At 47.5% G+C, this 21,637-nt stretch overlaps 1 pseudogene; it reads right to left on the bottom strand.

Moving 5' to 3' along the window:
• Nucleotides 1-7,374: 7,374 nt before the first annotated feature.
• On the bottom strand, nt 7,375-8,199 carry LOC129522053 (S-phase kinase-associated protein 1-like; annotated as a pseudogene).
• Nucleotides 8,200-21,637: the final 13,438 nt, after the last annotated feature.

Genomic DNA, 21,637 nt, shown 5'->3' with positions numbered 1-21,637 from the left:
GGATCCTGAGCTTGTTGAGTCTTCTTTAAGAAAATCTTCCTTGGGCAGCCCGGGTGGCTCAGCAGTTTGGCCCACCTTCAGCCCAGGGCCTGATCCTGGAGACCCGTGATTGAATCCCATTTCGGGCTCCCTGAATGGAGCCTGCTTCTCCCTCTGCCTATATCTCTGCCTCTCTCTCTCTCTCTCTCATGAGTGAATAAATAAAACCAGAAAGAAAGAAAGAAAGAAAGAAAGAAAGAAAGAAAGAAAGAAAGAAAGAGTCTTCCTTACCCCAGAGTTCATAAGGCTATTCCAGATTTTCTCCAAAAGTTGAGAAGTTTTTCTTTTCATGTTTAAGCCTTTAACCCATCTGTAACTGGTTTTTGTGTTTGGTGTGAGATAAGGGATACACATCAATTTTGGAAGTAGTATGTTCCATTTAACCTTGCTGTAACTTAATTGGTATCATATTGAATTGTTAGATACTGTTTGAGAAGAATAGGTATCTTTTTAATACAAAATCTTGACTCTTCTTGTATTTATTCATTTTCCTATCAATAGTGATAGGTTTGTTCCAGATTTTTCCTTTGACAAAGAATACCTCTGTGAACATACTCAAGCATGTCTTCGGTGCATGGTATACATGTGCAAGAATTTGTCCAAGGTATGCATCTGGAGTGAAATCGTTGGGTCATAGGAAGGGTGAATTTACCATGAAGCTAATAAGGCTAATTTTATATTCATCACGTTGTATTCCTTTTCTTTCTTTCTTTTTCGGTAGGCTCCACACACAGCATGAAGGCCAGTGCCGGGCTTGAACTCAGGACCCTGAGATCAAGAGCTGAGCTGAGATCAAGAGTTGGATGCCTAGCCAACTGAGCCACCCAACTTCCCCTGTATTACTTTTCTTTTCTTTTTTTTTTTAATTTTTTTAATTTTTATTTATTTATGATAGTCACAGAGAGAGAGAGAGAGGCAGAGACACAGGCAGAGGGAGAAGCAGGCTCCATGCACCGGGAGCCCGACGTGGGATTCGATCCTGGGTCTCCAGGATCGCGCCCTGGGCCAAAGGCAGGCACCAAACTGCTGCGCCACCCAGGGATCCCTGTATTACTTTTCTTAATGAGAATTCCTCTCTTCCATTGTACAAGCCTAAGGCCCCCAAATCGCTGGATTTGCTCCCATAGTTTATGCATATATTAAACAAAGTAAGCAAATCTGGAAAATTCAAACAGAAGGATTTGATGTAGGAAATTGGGTCAAACGGTGTGGGAAGGACTGGAGGAACAAAAGGAAGAAGGGGATCTTACATAACAATTAGGAAATTGGTACTGTCCCTGGGCTGAAGAGCCCTCCTCTATAAGAAGGGGTCCAAAAGCCTGCAAATTACACTTTCCGGATTCCTTTGCCAGCTGGTTTCTTGTTATTTCTGCCAGGGAGATACTGGTAGCAGACTAGAAGGCAAGAAGAAGGAAGACGCCATTTTTCCTGCTTTTGGTGACTCTGCTGGCAGTGATGGTCTCAGTGTGGGCGACTGTGGGCTGCAGCAGTGGTGGGGAGTTTCAGCAGCAGCGGGAATATAGGCGCCTGGGTTCCAACAGCAAAGCCCACAGGAATGCTTCCAGTAGCTCCATGGCTCCCATTGCTCCCTCTTTGTCTAGTCCTCTCACACCCTCTTCCCACCAGATCTCCAGCTCTGTTTAGATCTACTGGCCTTCAAATGTCCATTTTCTTTCCATGAGTTGGGACTCTCCAGCCATATTCCCTTCCCTTCCCAGCAGGATCTCACGACTGCCCTGGAATTCAGAGCTCTCTGGCAAGCTCCCCCAGTGTTTTCACCTGTTCTCCTCCTGGGAACAGTGACTGCTCTCCAGCTTCCAGCCCCAGAGCATCTTTCAGCCCCACTTCTTTGTCTCTGACCATCCCTGGTAAAAAAACATCACACAACCCTGCCCCAGATCCACTCCAAATCCTGTTGCATCCATATCATAGTTTCCTTTTGCCTTCCTGTACCTAAGCTTTTTTTTTTTTTTAAGATTCTCTATTTATTTATTAGAGACAGAGAGAGAGAAACAGGCAGAGGGAGAAGCAGACTCCATGCAGGGAGCCCGATGTGGGACTCAATGTGGGGACTCGATGTGGGACTCGATCCCACGTCTCCAGGATCACGCCCTGGGCGGAAGGCGGCACTAAACTGCTAAGCCACCAGGGCTGCCCCCCTCTGCCTAAGTGGATGAATTGTTTCTGCCAAGTGCTCCCTGACACTTCCAGGATCAGTGACAAAAGAGTTTTTATAGCCCGAGTTGAAGGTGAACCCACAGGACCCACAGACTGTTTGCAAAAGCAAGGCTGGAAGTGGGTTTGGGCAATCTCCTGCACATCCACCAGACGGCAGCAGACACTGCCTAAAGGCAGGGTGAGCAAGCCCCCAGGGATCCTGAAAGCATTGCATTCCAAAGCATTTCTGGGGTACCCAGGGCTGAGAGTCCTTAGCTTCCTTCCCTGAAAGCTTGGCAGTGGACTCTTCACGGGCTCTCCTGCTCCAGAATCGCCTTCCCTCAGCAATGTCCTGGCTGCCTTAACCACCCCCCACCTCCCGTCCCCACCCCCCACACCTGTCATGGTGCCCCACCTGCTCAGAGTAAAGTGGGAGTCCTCACACGGCCTAAGAGCTGGCTCACTGCTGCTCTGACCTCTGCTGCTGTTCACTCACTCCAGCCCCACCGTGCTAATGGAGGCCTTGGAGGCCAGCTAACCCAGGGCCTTGTGCTTCTCTGTTCCCAGTCTGCAGGACTCTTCCTCTACATGTCTCAGCCTCCCCTTCCCTAAACGCCTTCAAATCTCTGCTCCACCAGGCCCCCCCTGAGGCACACCTCATGTGGTAGACTCAGAACTGCACTAGTCGAACCCGCTTTCCAGAAAGACCTGCAGGAAGAGCCATCATGAGACAACCTCCAGTTCTCAGATCTGCCAGGGTCCACCTGGGCTGCACGGAGCCTCCCCTGAGTCACATTCTTCCTGGGCAGGGCGGGCCATGGTGGCTTGGTCCTTCCCACCCTAGGTAGGACACTCCACCAGACCATACTCGCTTCAGAACTCCCCACCGTGGCTTTGTTGCACTTGTACCAGTGCAGCTCTCCCTCTGCCCAACCTTGCTTCCTCTGCCTTCCCTTGATGGGCTTACCCAAGGCCCCTCCTCATTAGAATGTAGGCTGGTGGTTAAGGGGCAGGGATTTCATCTCCTTATTAATCAAAGACCTAGGAGGGTGGGGTGATACAGTGGGTGCTAAACAAGAGTGATGAATGAATGAATGGAACGAGCACCTGTAGTTGGTTTGTATAGCTGGAAGATGTGCTTTCTAGAAGGTTGCAAAAGATAAGAGGGGTGCATTCTTAGCCTGGCTTCCCTAAAAGCTCAGCTGAGATGAAGTTACTTACTGGGAAGGGTGCCTTGGAGCAGGGAGAGACAGAAGTGGGGGATCCTGGGCAGGGCTGTGTTGTCAAGGTGCAGGAGTCCGCTGGGAAAAGCATGCAGAGTGCCTGCCCTACCCAGAAATGTATACCTGCAGGACAGGGGACTGGAACCTTTTTCTGTTGGCTTTCATCCCCACAGGTTGAGGGCCATCCGGGGAGTGCACATTGCCAGCACCCTTGAGCTCTCTGTGGAGCCTGTCCTTCCTGAAATTGGAGGAGCCTCAGGCATGTGAGACTCTGCTTGGGGTGAGAGGCTGAGCACACAGAGCGAGTCAAAGCTGTGTGGAGGGGCATCTGTGAGGTGCTGTGCCCCCTGGGGTGAAGGTGGGGGGGTCTCAGGGGCCATGCTGGCCAGGAGGTGAGAGTGATGTCCTCAAGGTGTAGCTTAGGAGGGCACGGTAGCTGCATTAGAGTGGGGAGGGCAGGAGGCCAGCAGCAGCTGAACCAGGCTTGTCAGTGAGGATCAGGGGAGGAGAAATCTTAAAATGCCATGCAGGCTAAAGGATTGACAAGAAGGGAGCAGGGGAAAGGGCTGAGGTGAGCGGGAGATATCGAGGGCAACACGGGAGTGGGGCATCAGGATGAGTTTCAGCTGAAGATGCCTGAGGCCCTAGGGGCCATGGAGGTGGGCATGTCCAGCAGCCCCCATGGGAACCTGGGGCCCAGTCAGTGGTCTGGGTCAGAGACTAAGTGGAGGATCAACACTCTTCTGGCTGGAGTGAGGAGGGGCCATCTCCCTGGGCCTCCCCCCGGGGTCTTCTCTAAAATCCCAGAGTCTCTAAGGCTTCCTTTAGCTCCAGATGGCTGGTTGAGCTCTGGCTGATATGACTCCCATACCCAGGCAAGGCAGGGCCTCTCCTTGCCCCCTCGGGGCTTCTCCTTGTTACCTCCAGGAGTGAATAGATACCCGGGGGCCCCAGCCCCTGCCTGCTCAGTTAGCTGCCCTGCCCAGCTCTGGAGTGGAGGGAGAACAGAAGCCCTTGTCAGGCCACTCACTACCAAGCTCGGACAGTGTGTGTTTGGTCTGGGCTGCTACCTCTGGGGCTTCCTGAGGCCAAAAGAAAGACAAGTCATTATTTAAAATCTCAAGTGCCAGGGCACCTGGGTGGCTCAGAGGTTGAGCATCTGCCTTTGGCTCAGCTTGTGATCCTGGGGGCCTGGGATGGAGTTCCCCCATCAGGCTCCCCACAGGGAGCTTGCTTCTCCCTCTGCCTGTGTCTCTGCCTCTTTCTGTGTGTCTCTCATGAATAAATAAATAAAATCTTCAAAAAATTAAAAAAGGGCCACCTGGATCCCCAGGAATTGTGTGGATGAGCAGGACTAGGTTGGAATGAGACCTCACAACAGCGCAGTGTGTGGGCCCTGCGGGAGCCGGGCAGTGAGAAGTCTAGGCCACAGGCACAGGTGCCAGGGGAGCAGGTGGAGCTTGCGGCTGCCAAGGACCATGAAGAATACGATGTCTGGTATTACTTCTTCAGCCCAGGTGTGATGTCATCGTGCCACCCCTCCAGGACCTTCATGCGACTGGCTCTATCTGCAGAGTCTCCTATGAAGGGAGTTTGGGGAATTTAGAAGCAGAGTCTGCAGCTCCAGCCTGCAGGCACCTGCCCCTTGCGGGATGTTTCTCCTGGGAGCTGGCAGGAGAGGGAGCACGGAGCTCTTGACCACACAGGTCAGGACTGGAGTTTCCATCCTGCTGAATGAAAAAGAGGGGAGAGGAAGGAGGATGGCACTGGTTCAAATGCCATAGCTTTCATTCTTCTTACCAAGTGTTAGTAGGCATTCTGAATAAGCGTTTCTTCATTTGCTGTATGCCCTTAGGTCCATCTCCAGAGACTTTAAATGTCTGTGTTTCTTTTTATCATTGTCAGCAGTTGGACGGAGAAGGGGGACGCAGAGGTCCTCACGTTGTCATGCCAGGTGTAGACCGCCAGTGGGCTGTTAAAAGTATTAGTACTTTGCATGGATGTTACAAGATGTCACATCACCAGGTGACTGTCACTGGTATTTTCTGCAGCTCTTGCCTATAAGAAGAGCAGAAACTAGGAGGGGCAGCATGCCCATACTTCCCCTCCTGCCCCCAGTTACCTGTGGCTGCAGCTAAGCTCTAGGAGGGTGAGGCTAAGGTGGCAGCTCCCTTAGTCTACCCAGGTCCCACTCATGGGAGGGAGGCTGTAGCTTGGGTACAGGATCACTGAGGATATTGGGCCCCTGTCGTCCTGGCTCCTAAAGTGCAGGTGAGGCAGCAAGAACGGAAGCTATTTGCCTCCTTCAGTTCCTGAAGTGGGAGGTCACTCAGAGAGAGATGTGCCCTGTCCCTGCCATCATCCTGAGCCAGGGCTCTCAGAGACTTTGCCTGGGGTGAGGAGAAGGCAGGGAGCTCCAAATCTTTTCCTAGAGGAATTGACTCCGTTGGCAGCAGAGGGTGGAGAAGTTCTAGCCTAGGGGTAATGCAGTTTGTGGTGAAAGGCAATTATGGGAGATTAGTGGGAGGAGATGCAAGCTAAATGGTAGGTTGGCTAGTTTACCATCCAGAACCACAAAGAGGTATCGCTCAGAAGAGCTATGCTGGGGTCAGAACAAATCTCAAACAGGGACCATAAGAGATATTCCTTCAAAGGAGCCCCACCTAACTGGATCAGTCTATGGAACTTCATGCCCTGGGGGATTGTTGAAAACCACAGGGTGGGTGGAATAGGTGATGGGGATTAAGGAGTGCACTTGTGATGAGCACTGGGTGGTGTGTATGGTTGTGTTCTTTTTTTTTTTTTTTAAGTGATCTCCACACCTAATGTGGGGCTCAAACTCAACCCCGAGATCAAGAGCCTCATGCTCTTCTAACTGAGCCAGCCAGGCACCCCTCATGTACAGAATTGTTGAATCACTGTATCGTACACCTGAAACTAATACACCTTATGTTAGCTAACTGGAATGTAAATAAAAATTCTAAAAAATAATAAAGAAAACAGTAAAGCAATTAGCCAGCAAGTGCCGAAACTAGTGGTGCTTAGGCTGGACACGGCAGGGAAAGAGTGAGAGGAGAACTCTGCTGGAAGTGAGGTGGAGAACAAAGATAAAAGAAATGTAGAAAAAAAATTAAATTTCCTTACAACTTGGAGCCGGTAGACAAGTCCTTGAAACAGGCAGAGTGACCTTCCCCAAGGAGCTCAGCTGCTTTGATGTTGATACTTTGCTAGAACCAAAAGGCAACCTTAGTTTGACATTAGTCCGACCCCCAGGATCCTGTAAGTCTTTAACATATAAAAATCCCTTTGGAAACTTCCATTATCTCTACCTGCCAGATATATTCCACCCCCCTCCCCCACATATACTATCCCAATCATCCCCCGAGCATATGGCCCCTGACATGCCTATGAAGGGTCTTATGACTAAGGTTTTACTGGATGGTAGTAAATGACCTTAACAGCAGTTAGCCCCTCAAGGTCCTGGAAACCTTGCTTCCAAATTCCTTAGAGATTTATGCTCTCCCTAACTCCCTCCCAACTTGAAAATATAATCAATTGCTCCTCACCACCCCAGTGCAGCTCTTTCTGTCCACAGGCCATCTCTGTGCTTTAATAAAACCACCTTTTGGCACCAAAGACATCTCAAGAATTTTTTCTGGCTGTTCACTCCCAGACCCTAGCATCACATCAGGAATGACTGCCCTGCCTGGATGATCCAGTGGCCCAAGGCTGGGGTGGACACGTAGGAGTACATACATACATAACTCTATGCTTACCTTTTGGTGAGACTGTCAAACAGTTTTCCAGGGTGGCTGTACAATTTTATGGCCCCACCAGCAGTATTTGAAGGTGGTTATTTCTCCTCATCCATCCCAACTTTCGTTTTCCTTTATTTTATTTTTTTTTCAGAAAACTTTTTTCAACTTGTTTTATTTACAATGCCAACTTTTAAAAGGTCATTAAACTAAAGTTTACCAGACAATAGACTAGGCAGAAATTGCTTTACAAAGAGAGGGAAAGTCCAAAATGCCACCTTCTACAGAGAACCCACAGTTCAGTTTCTTAAGAGCAAAGAAAAAAAGAAACTTTTGATCATACTAGAAGAAACTCAGCCATAAGTTTGGAATCTGTACTCAAACTACACATGCAAGGAGGACAATATTCTGCTAAAACAACTGATTTGCTGCTGCATTTGTCTACTGTTTGTCTAATATTAACAATTATAAACAGAGCAGTGCAACTAGTATTTGGAACAATCCTTACAGTGTTACAGTGTCAGGCATAACATCTCACTTCTCTGCACACCACTGGTTCTCTTTGGGTACCTGGGCTTCCTCTTCTTCAGTAAAGTAATTTTTGATATTGAAGGTCTTACGATCTCCTCAGGAGTTTTCCCCTTCATCATATTGGCAACAGTCTTGCATGTAACATCAAGCAAACCTTTGATGTCTAAGTAGTTCTCAGCCAGAATAAGTTCAAAAAGTGTTCCTTGGTCAACTTTCAGGAATTCTTGGTCCCAAACAGGAATATCATCTGTCCACTTTTCTTTGTTCTCATCGTCCTCAGGAGAAGGGGGGTCATCCTTGTGGTGGTCACTGAATGACCTTTTTTAATATTGCTGCGTTAACATTTGGTAGAGGAACTGGGTCATCATCTCCTTCATCATCCATTCCCAAATCTTCCAACGTGGTCTTGATAGTCACAGACTGTTTGGCAATTTCAACATCAACTTCAAATATCTCTCCATCAGAACAGAACTCTGCAACTTAATTGAAGGCATGGTGCTCAGTCTCAAGCGACTGCGGGCTGGAGGCTGACAAGTGGAGCAGCCTCTTCGACCAGAGAAGAAAGGCGGAGAACAAGGCCTCTACCTCCTTTTTTTTTTTTTTTTAAATAGCTAGCCAACCTAGTAGATGTGAAATGGTGTCTCGTTATGATTTTTTTTTTATTTATTTATGATAGTCACACACACACAGAGAGAGAGAGAGAGAGAGGCAGAGACACAGGCAGAGGGAGAAGCAGGCTCCATGCACCGGGAGCCCGACGTGGGATTCGATCCCGGGTCTCCAGGATCGCGCCCTGGGCCAAAGGCAGGCGCCAAACCGCTGTGCCACCCAGGGATCCCTCGTTATGATTTCTAATTGTATTTCTCTAATGATTAATGATCTTAAGCATCTTTTCATGTGCTTATTGCCCATTTGTATATGTTCCTTGGAAAATGTCTATTCAGATCTTTGCTCCTTTTTTTATTATTTTTTAAAAATTTTATTTATTCCAGAGAGAAAAGAGGGTGGGAGGAGCAGAGTGAGAGGGATAAGCACACTCCACTCTGAGTGCAGAGCCTGATACGGGACTTGATCCCACAACCCTGAGATCATGACCTGAGCTGAAACCAAGAGTCAGATACTTAACTGAAAGAGCCAGCCATGTGGCCCTTTGTCCTTTTAAATAAATAATGAAATAGGGGAGCCTGGGTGGCTCAGCGGTTTAGCGCTGCCTTTGGCCCCGGGGCATGATCCTGAAGTCCCGGGATCGAATCCCGTATCGGGCTCCCTGTGTGGAGCCTGCTTCTCTCTCTGCCTGTGTCTCTGCCTCTCTCTCTCTCTCTCTCTCTCTGTCTCAGATGAATGAATGAATAAGTAAAATCTTTAAAAAAAAATAAATAATAAAATAATAAAATAAATAGACTTTACAGTTTAGTTTTAGGTTGATGTCAAAACTGAATGGAAAGTACAGAGTTCCCAACTACTCTCTGATCTCACACACACACAGCATCTGCCACTATCAACATCTCTACCAGAGTGGTAGGACTTTCACAGTCAATGACCATATTATCCCCCAGAGTTTGTATTTACATCAGGGTTCACTTCTAGTATTGTACCTTCTATGGGTCTTGACAAATTTATAATGACATGTATTCACCATTAGAGTATCAAACAAAATGGTTTCACTGCACTAGAAATCCTCTGTGCTCTCCCTGTTCATCCCTCCCTCTCCCCAAGCCCCTGGCAACCACAGATCTTTTTGCCACCTCCATGAGGTTTGGCCTTTTCCATTTGTAGCCTTATTTTTATTTTTTTTTATTTTTAATTTTTAAAATTTTATTTGAATTCAATTTGCCAACATATAGTATAACACCCAGTGTTCATCTTAACATGTGCCCTCCTTAATGCCTGTCACCTAGTTACCCCATCCCCCCACCCACTTCCCCTTCTGCAACTCTTTGTTTCCAAGAGTTAGGAGTCCCTCAGGGTTTGTCTTTCTCTAATTTTTCCCCACTCAGGTTCCCTCCTTTCCCTTATGGTCACTTTCACTATTTCTTATATTCCACAGATGAGTGAAATCATATGATAATTGTCTTTCTCCAACAGACTTATTTCACTAGCATAATACCTTCCAGTTCCATCCGTGTTGATGTAAATTGTAGGTATTCATCGTGTAGCCTTTTTAGATTGTCTTCTCTTGATTAGTAATATGCCTTTAAGTTTCCTTCATGTTCTTTCCTAGCTTGATGGCTCACTTTTTAAACAACTTTTTAATTTTAAAGTAATCTCTACACCCAATGTGGGGCTCAAACTTACAACCCCAAGATCAAGTGTGGCATGCTCTACTGACTGAGCCAGCCAGGTGCCCTAGACGATTCACTTCTTTAAAACACTGAAAAATATTCCCTTGTCTAGAGGTACCCCAGTTTGTTGATCCATTCACCCACTGAAGGACAATTTGGTTGCTTCCAAGTTTTAGCAATTATAAATAAAGCTGCTATAAACATCCACATGCAGGTATTTGTGTGGACATGTTTTCAACTTCTTTGGGTAAATACCAAGGAACAAGGCTGCTGGACTATATGGTAAGAGTATAGTTTTGTCAGAAACTACCAAACTGTCTTCCAAAGTGGCTGCACCATTTTGCATTCCCACCAGCAAAGAATGAGAATTAATGGCATTATTTAATTAATTTTTTAAAATGGCATTATTTTAAGTGCCATTTTGGGATAGTTCATTGCTAAAGAATACAAATATAGGAGTGCCTGGGTGGCACAGTCAGTTAAGTATCTGACTCTTGGTTTTAGCTCAGGTCCCATGGGTCTCATGGGTCATGGGATGGAGCCCCTCATCAGGCTCTGTGCTTAGCACAGTCTGCTTGAAGATTCTCTCCCTCTGCCCCCCATCCCACTCTCCCTTTCTCTCTAAAGTGAATGAATAAATCTTTAAAAAAAAAGAGAGAGAGAGGTATAACTGATCTTTGCATATTGATCTTGTATCTTGCAACCTTACTAAACTCATTTATTAGCTCTAATAGTTATATGTATGTGTGTATTCCTTAGGATTTTCTGTGTATAAGTTCATGTTATCTATTAAAATATAATTTTACTTCTTCCTTTCCCATTTGGATGCTTTTTATTTTATCCTCTTGCCAATTGCCCTGGCTAGACGTTCCAGTAAACACACCATGGAGCCTCACATTTCCACCCCACACCTCTCTCCAGCCACCTTACTGACATCTGTACTTGGATGCCTTAACAGACATCTCCTACTGACTCATGATCATCTCTGCAAACCTACTTCTCCCACAGTCTTCCTCAATTCTGGCCTCCAGTATTGAAATCAGGTTCCCCTCCACTCCTCACTTTCTCTCATCCCAATAACACCTGTGTCTCCACCTTCAAAATATGCCCAACTCTGCAACCATGAGTGCACTCCAAGCCTCCAGAGTCAGGTGCTTGGATCGGTGCAGTAGACTCCTAACCAGTCCTCCCGCACCTGCCCTTACCCACACCTCAGTCCAGTGATTGATTGACTGATTGATTGATTGATTGATTGATTTGAAAGAGAGAGGGAGATAGCAAGAGAGAGCATGAGCAACAGGGGTGGGCAGGGGGAGGAGAAGCAGGCTACCCGCTGAACAAGGAGCCCATCACAGAGCTCAATCTCAGGACCTCAGGATCATGACCTGAGCAGAAGGCAGACACTTGACTGAGTCACCCAGGTGCTCTCTAGTGACCCTTTTAAAAGTAAGTCACGGTGTTTGTCCAGTAGGTGTAGCTATCCTGATAAAGCATAGTATTTGTGAAGGGAGGGGAAGAGTTTTTCCTTATGGTAGCTGAGTGAGGTGGGGATGGAGGGGTGTTACTTTGTGTTTAGGTTAGGATTTCCCCTCGAGGTGGAAAGTTCCACCTCCTATAAGGTTATAACCAACTTTTTATTATTTTTTTAATTATTTATTTATGATAGTCATACAGAGAGAGAGAGAGAGAGAGAGGCAGAGACAAGGCAGAGACATAGGCAGAGGGAGAAGCAGGCTCCATGCACCGGGAGCCCGACGTGGGATTCGATCCCGGGTCTCCAGGATCGCGCCCTGGGCCAAAGGCAGGCGCCAAACCGCTGCGCCACCCAGGGATCCCACCAACTTTTTATTAAAAGCAAGACTCAGGAGAGAATCAGGTAAGAAATACCCCCTTCTTCCTGGGGCTAAATGTTCTCACTTGAAAACAAGTTCAGTATAAGGATGGATTGACCTACTTTAGCAGGGAAAGCTCTGATTGCTTGGTGCTCTGTTTATAACACAAGGCAGAGTAATATTTTTATATTTAAATGAAAAACAGGGCAGCCCAGGTGGCTCAACGGTTTAGCGCCACCTTCAACCCAGGGCCTGATCCTGGAGGCCCGGGATCAAGTCCCACATCAGGCTCCCTGCATGGAGCCTGCTTCTTCCTCCACCTGTGTCTCTGCCTCTCTCTCTCTCTCTCTCTCTCTCTCTCTGCGTCTCTCATGAATAAATAAATAAAATCTTTAAAAAAATGAAAAAAACAAAAAAAATCATATATATGGGTGTGTGTATATATATATGGGTGTGCAGATGTATGTTTTTCTAAAGGAGGAAAGCATTCTGGTCACTGGGAGCCAACTTTGAGGTGAATAGCCTGGTTAGAAATAAGGATATTTTTTTAAAAAATGAAGTAAATATGATGAGATGTTTACACTTTTTAAAAAATAGATTTAATTTATTTATTTGAGAGAGAGAGTGCGCACAAGCAGGGGGAAGGGCAGAGGGAGAAGGAGAAGCAGGTTCCTTCCTGAGCAGGGAGTTAGAGTTGGGACTCAATCCTGGGACCCCAGAATCATGACCTGAGTCGAAGGCAGACACTTAACTGAAAGAAAGAATCTAAAAGAGTACATACTATACAATTCCATTCACAAGGGATTCTAGAGCCGGCAAAATTAACCAGTGGTGGGAAGACAATGGCCTTGGTGCCTTTCTGGAGGCCAAGGCCAACTGGCCAGGCCAGGCAGCCCTTTCTTCTAGTCCCAGCTCGGACCTTCCCTCACCAAGTGACCCTGGGCAAGTCATGGCCCTCTCTGGCCTTTGGTATCCTCCACGTAAATCTCAGTGGTGGCTGGAGTAGCGGCTGATGCTTCCTCTCATCCCGACCCCCCAGGATGCGGTGATTGCCCTGCAAGGGCCTCAGGGAATGCCCTGTGCTAGCCCGCAGGTGGCCCAGGCCTTCGACGCAGGGTGAGGAGCCCTCCCTCTGGCTCTGGAGCTCTGGACTCCGGCAGACCTGGGTGGAGCTGGATGTCAGGCACCCACCACGAGTGGGGCTGGGGCTCCCTGCCCTCCCACAAAGCAGGGGCTTGGAGGGTGACAGATCTACCCAGCTTTTGTTCCTGTCTCCAGGGCTTGGCCAGCCAATGACAACGTAGCCCTGAGAATAAAAGCCCCTTGTCCAGGGATCCCTGGGTGGCGCAGCGGTTTGGCGCCTGCCTTTGACCCAGGGCGCGATCCTGGAGACCCGGGATCAAATCCCACGTCGGGCTCCCGGTGCATGGAGCCTGTTTCTCCCTCTGCCTGTGTCTCTGCCTCTCTCTCTCTCTCTCTCTCTCTCTCTCTCTCTCTCTGTGACTATCATAAATAAATAAAAATTAAAAAAAAAAAGCCCCTTGTCCAGAGTTCTGAGCCCTAACCCTCTTACATGTCACCAGCGGAAAGGTGGAACCAGTGGCAGAAGGGCCTCTCTGATTTCTCGGCCAGCCGTCCCTCGTCCCTCACTCTGGGCCCAAGCCGGTCCCATCACACAGCGCTGGCACCTTGGCCGGGCGCCTGCATGGCTGAATATAATCATCATTCAGGTCTCTAATGATGGAGCCGTCAGACTGGCCAGCCCGGGAGAATCTGAGCATCCACTGGCCTCGAGAGCTACAGACCCAACTCTGCCCAGTGTGGCCTGGCCCAAGGGTCTGCCTCCTTCCCTTGGGGGCCCAGACTGTTCCTTGAGCAGCAAGGGGGCCTTGATTGGGTAGCCACAGGTTCTCTCTGGGTTCACTCAGCCCTTCAGGAAGCATGGTCAGAACTCCCATCAGGGGAGTGGAGAGCAGCTTCCTCCAACCAGACAAGAAGTGCCACAGCACCAGTATGGCCAACCCCAGGGAGGCTGGGCAAGATTATGAGGACTTTGAAGAGCCAGGAGGAGATGGGCAGGTCCCTGGGATCAGGCTGGGAGAAGAGAAGGAGACGAGCCCGTTTGGGAGGATGGCTTTCTGAGTATGTAGGGGGGATGCCGCTGGCAATAGTCACACAGACACTGTAGAATGTAGCTGTGCTGGAGGCTGGGGCAGCTGCAATGAGCATATATACCCCAGGGAGACTGGACTTCAGAAGGCCAGGGGGCAACCTGGGCATCGGTTTTACTTGAATATTTAGTTGAGGGAGAAGTTAAGAATTTAACATGTAAGTGGTACAAAAGTCAATTCTTTAAAATAAAGAGCCATATAATAAACGAAGTCGAATGCAAATTTCATGTGAGCTTTAAAGATGAAATGAAGAGACTTAAAAAAAAAAATGTGGGATCCCTGGGTGGCGCAGCGGTTTGGCGCCTGCCTTTGGCCCAGGGCGCGATCCTGGAGACCCGGGATCGAATCCCACATCGGGCTCCTGGTGCATGGAGCCTGCTTCTCCCTCTGCCTATGTCTCTGCCTCTCTCTCTCTCTCTCTGTGACTATCATAAAAAAAAAAAATGTGTGTTTGTAGAGACACTTTGCCAACAGACCCAAGGCCCTGAGCAGGATGGGGCGAGACTTAGGTCTACACTTGCAGGGACCATCTTGCCAACAACCCCCCCACCCTGCCTCCTCAGGAAAAGCCTCGGGCCGAAGCTCAGCCCCCTCCCACCCACCCCCCTTCCCCAGTCACACTGCAGCACGTCAGGCTGCCTCTCCCCACTCTGTACTGCAACCGCTCTCATCGCACTTCCATCTGCACCACATCACGGACCTGCTCGAGTCAGGGTCATTAGGGACACCTGGGTGGCTTATGCACCTTAGGGAGCATCAGTGGCCCTTCACGCAGCCCGTCACTCCCTGACAAAGGTTCTTGGGCTCATGGCCTGATGGGCCTGCTACTCCCCAGACTGTTCCTTCTCAGTGTCCTTTGCAGCTTGCTCCTCTTTTCTCTCCAAGCCTACTCACCGTGGTGAACCCCAGGGCTCTGAGCCCACAGCGGCTTGGATTTCTGGTTTTGACATAATTGCTGCCAGTGTTGAGGGCTCTCTGCTGGGTGTGGGCAAAAGAACAGCTCCTTCCTTGCTCCTACACCTCACAGCCCTGACCTCCCACTGGGAACCCTGCACCAACTAGACCCTCATCTTATATAGGATCTTTTATTATTTTTTATTTAAATTCAATTTAGGTAACATATACTATATTATTAGTTTCAGGGGTAGAATTTAGTGATTCTTCAGTTGTATAAATACCCAGGGCTCATTCCATCACCCAGTTACCCCATTCCCTCACCCTCTCCCCTCCAGGGACCTTCAGTTTGTTTCCTAGAGTTGAGACTCTCTTATGGTTCCCCCTCTCTGTTCTCTTCTTATTTTATTTTTCCTTCTCTTCCCCTTCGTTCATCTGTTTTGTTTCTTAAATTCCATATGAGTGAAATCATATGATGTTTGTTTTTCTCTGACTGACTTATTTCGCTCAGCATAATACCTTCTAGTTCCATCCACATCATCGTAAATGGCAAGACTTCATTCTTTTTGATGTCTGTGTAGCATTCCATTATATATATATACCACATCTTCTTTATCCATTCATCTGTCGATGGACATCTGGGCTTTTTCCATTGTTTGGCTATTGTGGACATTGCTGCTATAATCATTGGGGTGCGATGCCCCTTTGGATCACTGTTTGTATCCTTTGGATAAATACTTACTAGTATAATTGCTGGGCTGTACGGTAGTTCTATTTTTAACTTTTTTTTTAAAGATTTTATTTATTTACTTATGAGAGGCAGAGACACAGGCAGAGGGAGAGCAGGCTCCATGCACCGGGAGCCTGATGTGGGATTCGATCCCGGGTCTCCAGGATCGCGCCCTGGGCCAAAGGCAGACACTCAACTGCTGAGCCACCCAGGTGTCCCTCAATAGTATATTTCTGCAGGGTTCTTCCAGACCGGTATTTTTTTTTTTTAATCTCTTAACCTTCTTTTTTAAGCAGGCTCTGGGCCCAATGTGGGGCTTGAACTTACAACCCTGAGATCAAGAGTCACATGCTCTTTTGACTGAGCCAGCCAGGTGCCCTCATTAAGATTTTTTCTTAAGAAAAAATGCACAGTTTAATCCTGTCTACAATGTGCCAGAGAAGTCAAGATGTGATGCAGGTCCAATGACAACCCTCACTGACCTCAAAGGGAGGCCTGCAGCTAAAATGGGTCATCAGGATTGTCTGGCACTGGGCTGTGGTGGCCAGGGTTGTTTACCCCCATTTGGATCAGTTATTGGATGTAAGCCACTGTAGGAAAGGGGTGACCTTGGGCAAGTTGATTGTGCTCTTTCCTTGCATTAAGTGTCTGGGCAGTGCCATTTAGACACAGGACATGGGTGGGCACAGGGCAGGAGGTGCTGGAAGGACCAGCAGGATGAGGTTATGTGAAGGGAGGGCTGAGATGACAGAAGCAGGGAAGATGACATGGAGGTTTTGCCAACGGTTGGACCCTGAGCCACCTGAAGCTCTGAGAGTGGGAGCTGTGAGCCCTGTCATATCCTGAAGCTCTGCACTGGGCAATATGCCACCTATAGCCCTACTGATGGGTTTGGCAAGTCAGGTAGCACACAGGAAGCTGAGCTAGTACGAGAGCTTCACAGTTTACAAAGTGCTGTTTACACTCCCTGTTTGCCATCACCCCACCATCGTTAGATGGCTTTCAGTGCTGCTAACCCTACATCCTGGGACCAATATAGCCAGAGAGGAATTGACACCAGGGGAGAAAGCCAGGCCCTGGGCTGAGCAATGATTTATGAAGGGCTTGCTTGGGGGCGCTGGAGGCACATTCAGCAAACACATGGGTGGTAGAGACATGGGGGGTTAGCATCTATGTATTTCTGGAGGACAGAACTGTGAGTCTCAAGACAAGCTTAACAGGTTAGAAATATGAACCTCGGTTTTGACAAAGGTCAGGTCCAGCACATGTGTCCCCAAAACCAACAGAACAGAGAGCAGTTATATCCCTCAGGACAGGAAAATGATATATGGGAATGTATGGGTATCAGTTCAGGGTGACTCAAAAGAAGGATGCATGATACTGATCATGGGAACAAGGCAAGTTATTGAAGCCCTCAGACCCAGACAAGAAGAGTCCTCAGGGCCCAGGGACGTGCATGATCTGAATCCATACTATCCTCTTCCAGACCATACTGGGTACCTGGAATCCCAGAATCTCTTGTCGAAATGGCCCCACGCCTGTTTCTCCAGCCATTTCCCTGAAGGATGGGTTGCAGAGGCTGAGGGGTGTGGACAAAGCTGGAACATGTGGACTCAGGTATCCTCATGCATGTTCCTAGTGTATCTTGCATTGAAGGTGGAGGCAGGCCTAAGAGGGAAGGGAACCAGGCTGCAGGACCAGGCAGCAGGGCTGATTTCCCAGCCCTGCCACATCCTGGGACAGAACTCCAAATTTAAGAATCCTAAATGCAAGCTTAGCCTTCCAAGACATTAGGAAAGTATGAAGATCAAAGTAGAACTCCTTTAATGGTGAGCTTGAATGATAACCTGTAAACTTCCAGACATGGGTCTGCATTTGTACTCCAGCCCTGGCTGTGTGAGTGCTGGGGTGGGCCTGAGGTAAGCAGCCCCTCTGCATTCATGCCTAGAATACAGAGAACCCTTCTAGATCCACCCAGGATGTTCTGAGAAGGGCACTAAGAAAACCAGGGGCCAGGAGAGCTGTCACATGAGGGATGTCTGAAGGGATTAAGAGAGTCAGCCAGCAAAAGAGAAGGTTCAGGAAGAGCATTCTGGTTGTCCTTGGGTCCTGATTCATTCTAAGTGCTCAGAGAATAGAATGAGGACCAGGGGATGACTCACGGAGGCCAAAGGGCTCAACTGAAAGTGATCCATTTAGCAAGAAAGTGGGGAAGTTGGCAGAAGAAGAACATTGGACTGTGGTGGGAAGCCATAAGAGCCTTCTTGGTGATATTAGAGAATTTTCTAGAGGTGATTTAAGCCACAGATATGTGACCAGGACTTGCTGTAATTAAGCTCTTCCCTGACTGACTCTGAATGGAGGAGAGGTGCCTTACCAGTCTCTCACAGACAAGGCCTCCCCTCCTGCTATCAAGCACCTGAAAATCTTTCTATTCTCTAGCAGGGCAAATTCTGAGGTGCAGAGCAGGGAGGTCACAGTAGTATCCAGCAACCCAGCTTTGCCCCACTATGCTTCAGAGGGGACCTGCCATCTACTTTTCTGCTGGCCATGCTCTCCTCTGGTTTCTTGTGGGTTTGGCAGGGTCTCTGGGGGGTGTGGCAATTCTCACATGGACACATCTTCATGGATATCAGAGTCAGAGTCCTGCGCCGGGTGCTTGGTGGGGCCTGGATGGCCATAGGAGCCAAAGGGAGCTCTTTTTCCTGTGGGAACTCACTCCAGTTGCCAGAAGAGTGAGGAACAGAGCTGTGTCACTCAGCTTTCTGGTGGTTACTCCTGGCAACCTTGCTTGGCCTTGCCTTGGCCTTGGGCAGGGACCAGGGCTTCTATTTCTCCATTTGTAGAACAAGGGTGAACTTCTGCCCCAGCTGGCCACAGAGCCAGCCAGACCAGGAAGCATGCTGTCCTCTTTGAGAGGGTGAAGCAACAGCCAAGGGAAAGACAAGTGAGAAGCAGGACCTGCCGTCTCCCAAGAGAGGCCCAATTAGGACAGTGAGCAGTTCCCACCAGAGTCTCTGGCCAACCCTCAAAGCCGGCCGCGTGGGCAGGCAGCCGCGGGCTGTGTGATTAATGATGGCAGCTCAGGCTGCCCACTGGGCTTGGCCTCAGGAACTTCAAATGAGCACATGAAGTGCCAAGGGGGAAGCGGGCCAGGTCCCTTTCCTCTGCAGGGAAGTGATGAGAAAGGGCCAGCGTGAGAGCACCCAGCAACAACAAGGCAATGCCAAACAGAGGTCCATGCTTTTGCCGCCTAGTGGGACTTCTACACAGGCCTTCCCTGGGGACCCCAAAGATGGGGCATCATCAGGGATTCAGAGATGGGTTCACTCCACAAGCCCCAGTTAATACACCCTGAGGAATGCTCAGCCCTATTCCATGCCCAGGGCTGTGGATGTAACAAAGAACTAGAGTCTACAATCATTCATTCGTGCATTCAGTAAAGACTGCACCTACCTGCAGTGCTCTGGAACCACTGTTGTGAACAAGACAGGATCTCTGCTCTCAAGAAACAACTATTCTGGGGTGCCTCGGTGGCTCAGTGGTTGAACATCTGCTTCAGCTCAGGTTGTGATCCCAGGGTCCTGGAATCAAGTGGGGCTCCCCTGCAGGGAGCCTGCTTCTCCCTTTATCTATGTCTCTGTGTCTCCATGTCCCTCATGAGTAAATAAAAAAAAAAAAAAAGAAATGATTATCCCATGTAAATCAGACAGAAAACAAGTACCCAAAAGTGAAAAACCAGAGAGGTAACAGTGGTGATGGAGCACTGACTCTGGAGTCAGAGGGCCTAGGCTCAAATCTCACTTCTAGCTCCACCTTCAGACCAGGAAGAAGCTATTTAACCTCTGTGCCTCAGCTTGCTTCTCCGGAAAGTAGGGGTAATAAAAGCATCTATTGTATGGAGTAGTTACAAGGAACAAAAGAGTTAATATTTGTAACATACTTCAAACTGTGTATGGCATTCAGTAAATACTCTATAAATACTTATTAAATAAAAAATAAAAATAGTGTCCAATAGCAATAAATGTTATGAGGACCCTAATGGGGGGCATGTGTGAGAGGGGAGCACATTAGAGAAAGGGAAAGTTGAAATGCTTTTGGCTTCTAGAAACCTAGAGGCTGCACAGCTCCTGAACAGGCTAATTCTCATGCTCAGTGATATTTCTAAAGAATCAGGCACATGCCGTGGCACCTGGGTGGCTCAGTGGTTGACTGTCTGCCTTTGGCTCAGGTCATGATCCTGGGGTCCTAGGGTCGAGTCCCGCATGAGGCTCACCCTACAGGGAGCCCGCTTTTCCTTCTGCCTATATCTCAGCCTCTCTCTCTGTCTCTTATGAATAAATAAATAAAATCTTTAAAAACACGCACACACGCAAAAGAATCAGGCACATTCCATTTCTCTGTTTTGTTATCCTTAGCCTTGTCCTCAGGCTAGTGTACCTCACAGTCTCAAGTGGCTGCTGCCATGCCAGGGGTCGCATTCAGGCACAACATATTCACTAAAGAGACCATTGTTTCTTGGAGGTAGGAAATTTTCCCCAGAATTCATCCAGCAAACTTCCCTCATTTACCAGAGCAGCATCACATGCTCAAGCTTAAAACCAATAAACGGCAAGGTGACAGGGATCACCTGGATTGGCTTGCCAATCAGGATCTACCCTGAAACACGGGTATCTCAGAGGAGGCATAATGATGAAGGTTTTTAGGAATGAGATACCATGACCAAGTAGGATTCATCCCAGGTATGCAAGGGTGGTACAACATCTGAAAATCAATTAATGTAATTCATCACATCAACAGACTAAAAAAGAAAAATATGATCATATCAATAGATACAGAAAACGTATTTGACAAAATCTAATAACGATTCTTTTTTTCAAACATTTTTTATTTTATTACAGTTTAAGAATATAGTTGAACATTTTATAACTTAATAAAAGATAACCAAAATTCTCTGTACCACCCGTTTATAATATCTAATTTTCCTCTTTGTATTAACTTTTTTTGTTTCAAGTTTTTATTTAAAATCCAGTTAACATATAGTGAAATACTAGTTTCATTAGTAGAATTTAGTGACTCATCACTTACATACAACACTCAGTGCTCATCACAACAAATGTCCTCCTTAATACCCATTGTCCATTTAATCTATCTCCCTGCCTAGGAGAGTCTCCTTTATGGTTTGCCTCTCTTTCTCTCTTCTTAATTTTTCTCCTATGTTCATCTGTTTAATTTCTTAAATTCCACATATGAATGAAATCATCTGGTATTCGTCTTTCTTTGACTTACTTTCCAATGACTCTTCTTGATAAAACCTCTCAGTAAACTACAGAGAAGAACTTTCTCAATTTTATAAAGATTATCTGGATAGCCCTGGTGGCCCAGAGGTTTAGCGCTGCCTTCAGCCTAGGGTGTGATCCTGGGGGCCCGGGATCGAGTCCCAAGTCGAGCTCCCTGCATGGAGCCTGCTTCTCCTGCCTGTGTCTCTGCCTCTGTGTGTCTCTCATGAATGAATAAATAAAATCTTAAAAAAAAAAAAAGATTATCTACACGAAACCTACAGCTAACATCTTATTTAATGTTGAGACATTTGAAGATTTTCCTCTAAGGCAAGAAAAGGAAATAATACCTTTGCTAATCGGGACAACTGGGTGGCTCAGTCAGTTAAGCAGCTGACTCTTGGTTTTGGCTCAGGTTGTGATCTCAGGGTCCTGGTATTGAGCCCCATGTCAGGCTCTGTGCTCAGAGGGGAGTCTGCTTAAGGATTCTCTCTCCCTCTGCCTCTCCTCCACTGTCTCTCTCTCTCTGTGTCTCTCAAATAAATAAATAAAAAAGACATACTGATCGGGAAGGAAGATATACAACTGTCTTTATTTGCAGATGACATAATCATCTATGTAGAAAATCTGAAAGAATCAACAGAAAAATGTTTGAGACTAATAAACTATAGCAAGGTTGCAGGATAAAAGGCTAATGTACAAAAGTCAATTGCTTTCCTATATACTAACAATGAACAAGTGGAT

The sequence above is a fragment of the Nyctereutes procyonoides genome, unplaced genomic scaffold (assembly GCF_905146905.1).
Source record: "Nyctereutes procyonoides isolate TBG_1078 unplaced genomic scaffold, NYPRO_anot_genome, whole genome shotgun sequence".
In the NCBI taxonomy this organism is placed as follows: domain Eukaryota; kingdom Metazoa; phylum Chordata; class Mammalia; order Carnivora; family Canidae; genus Nyctereutes; species Nyctereutes procyonoides.
This window is presented reverse-complemented; position numbering and strand designations above follow the sequence as displayed.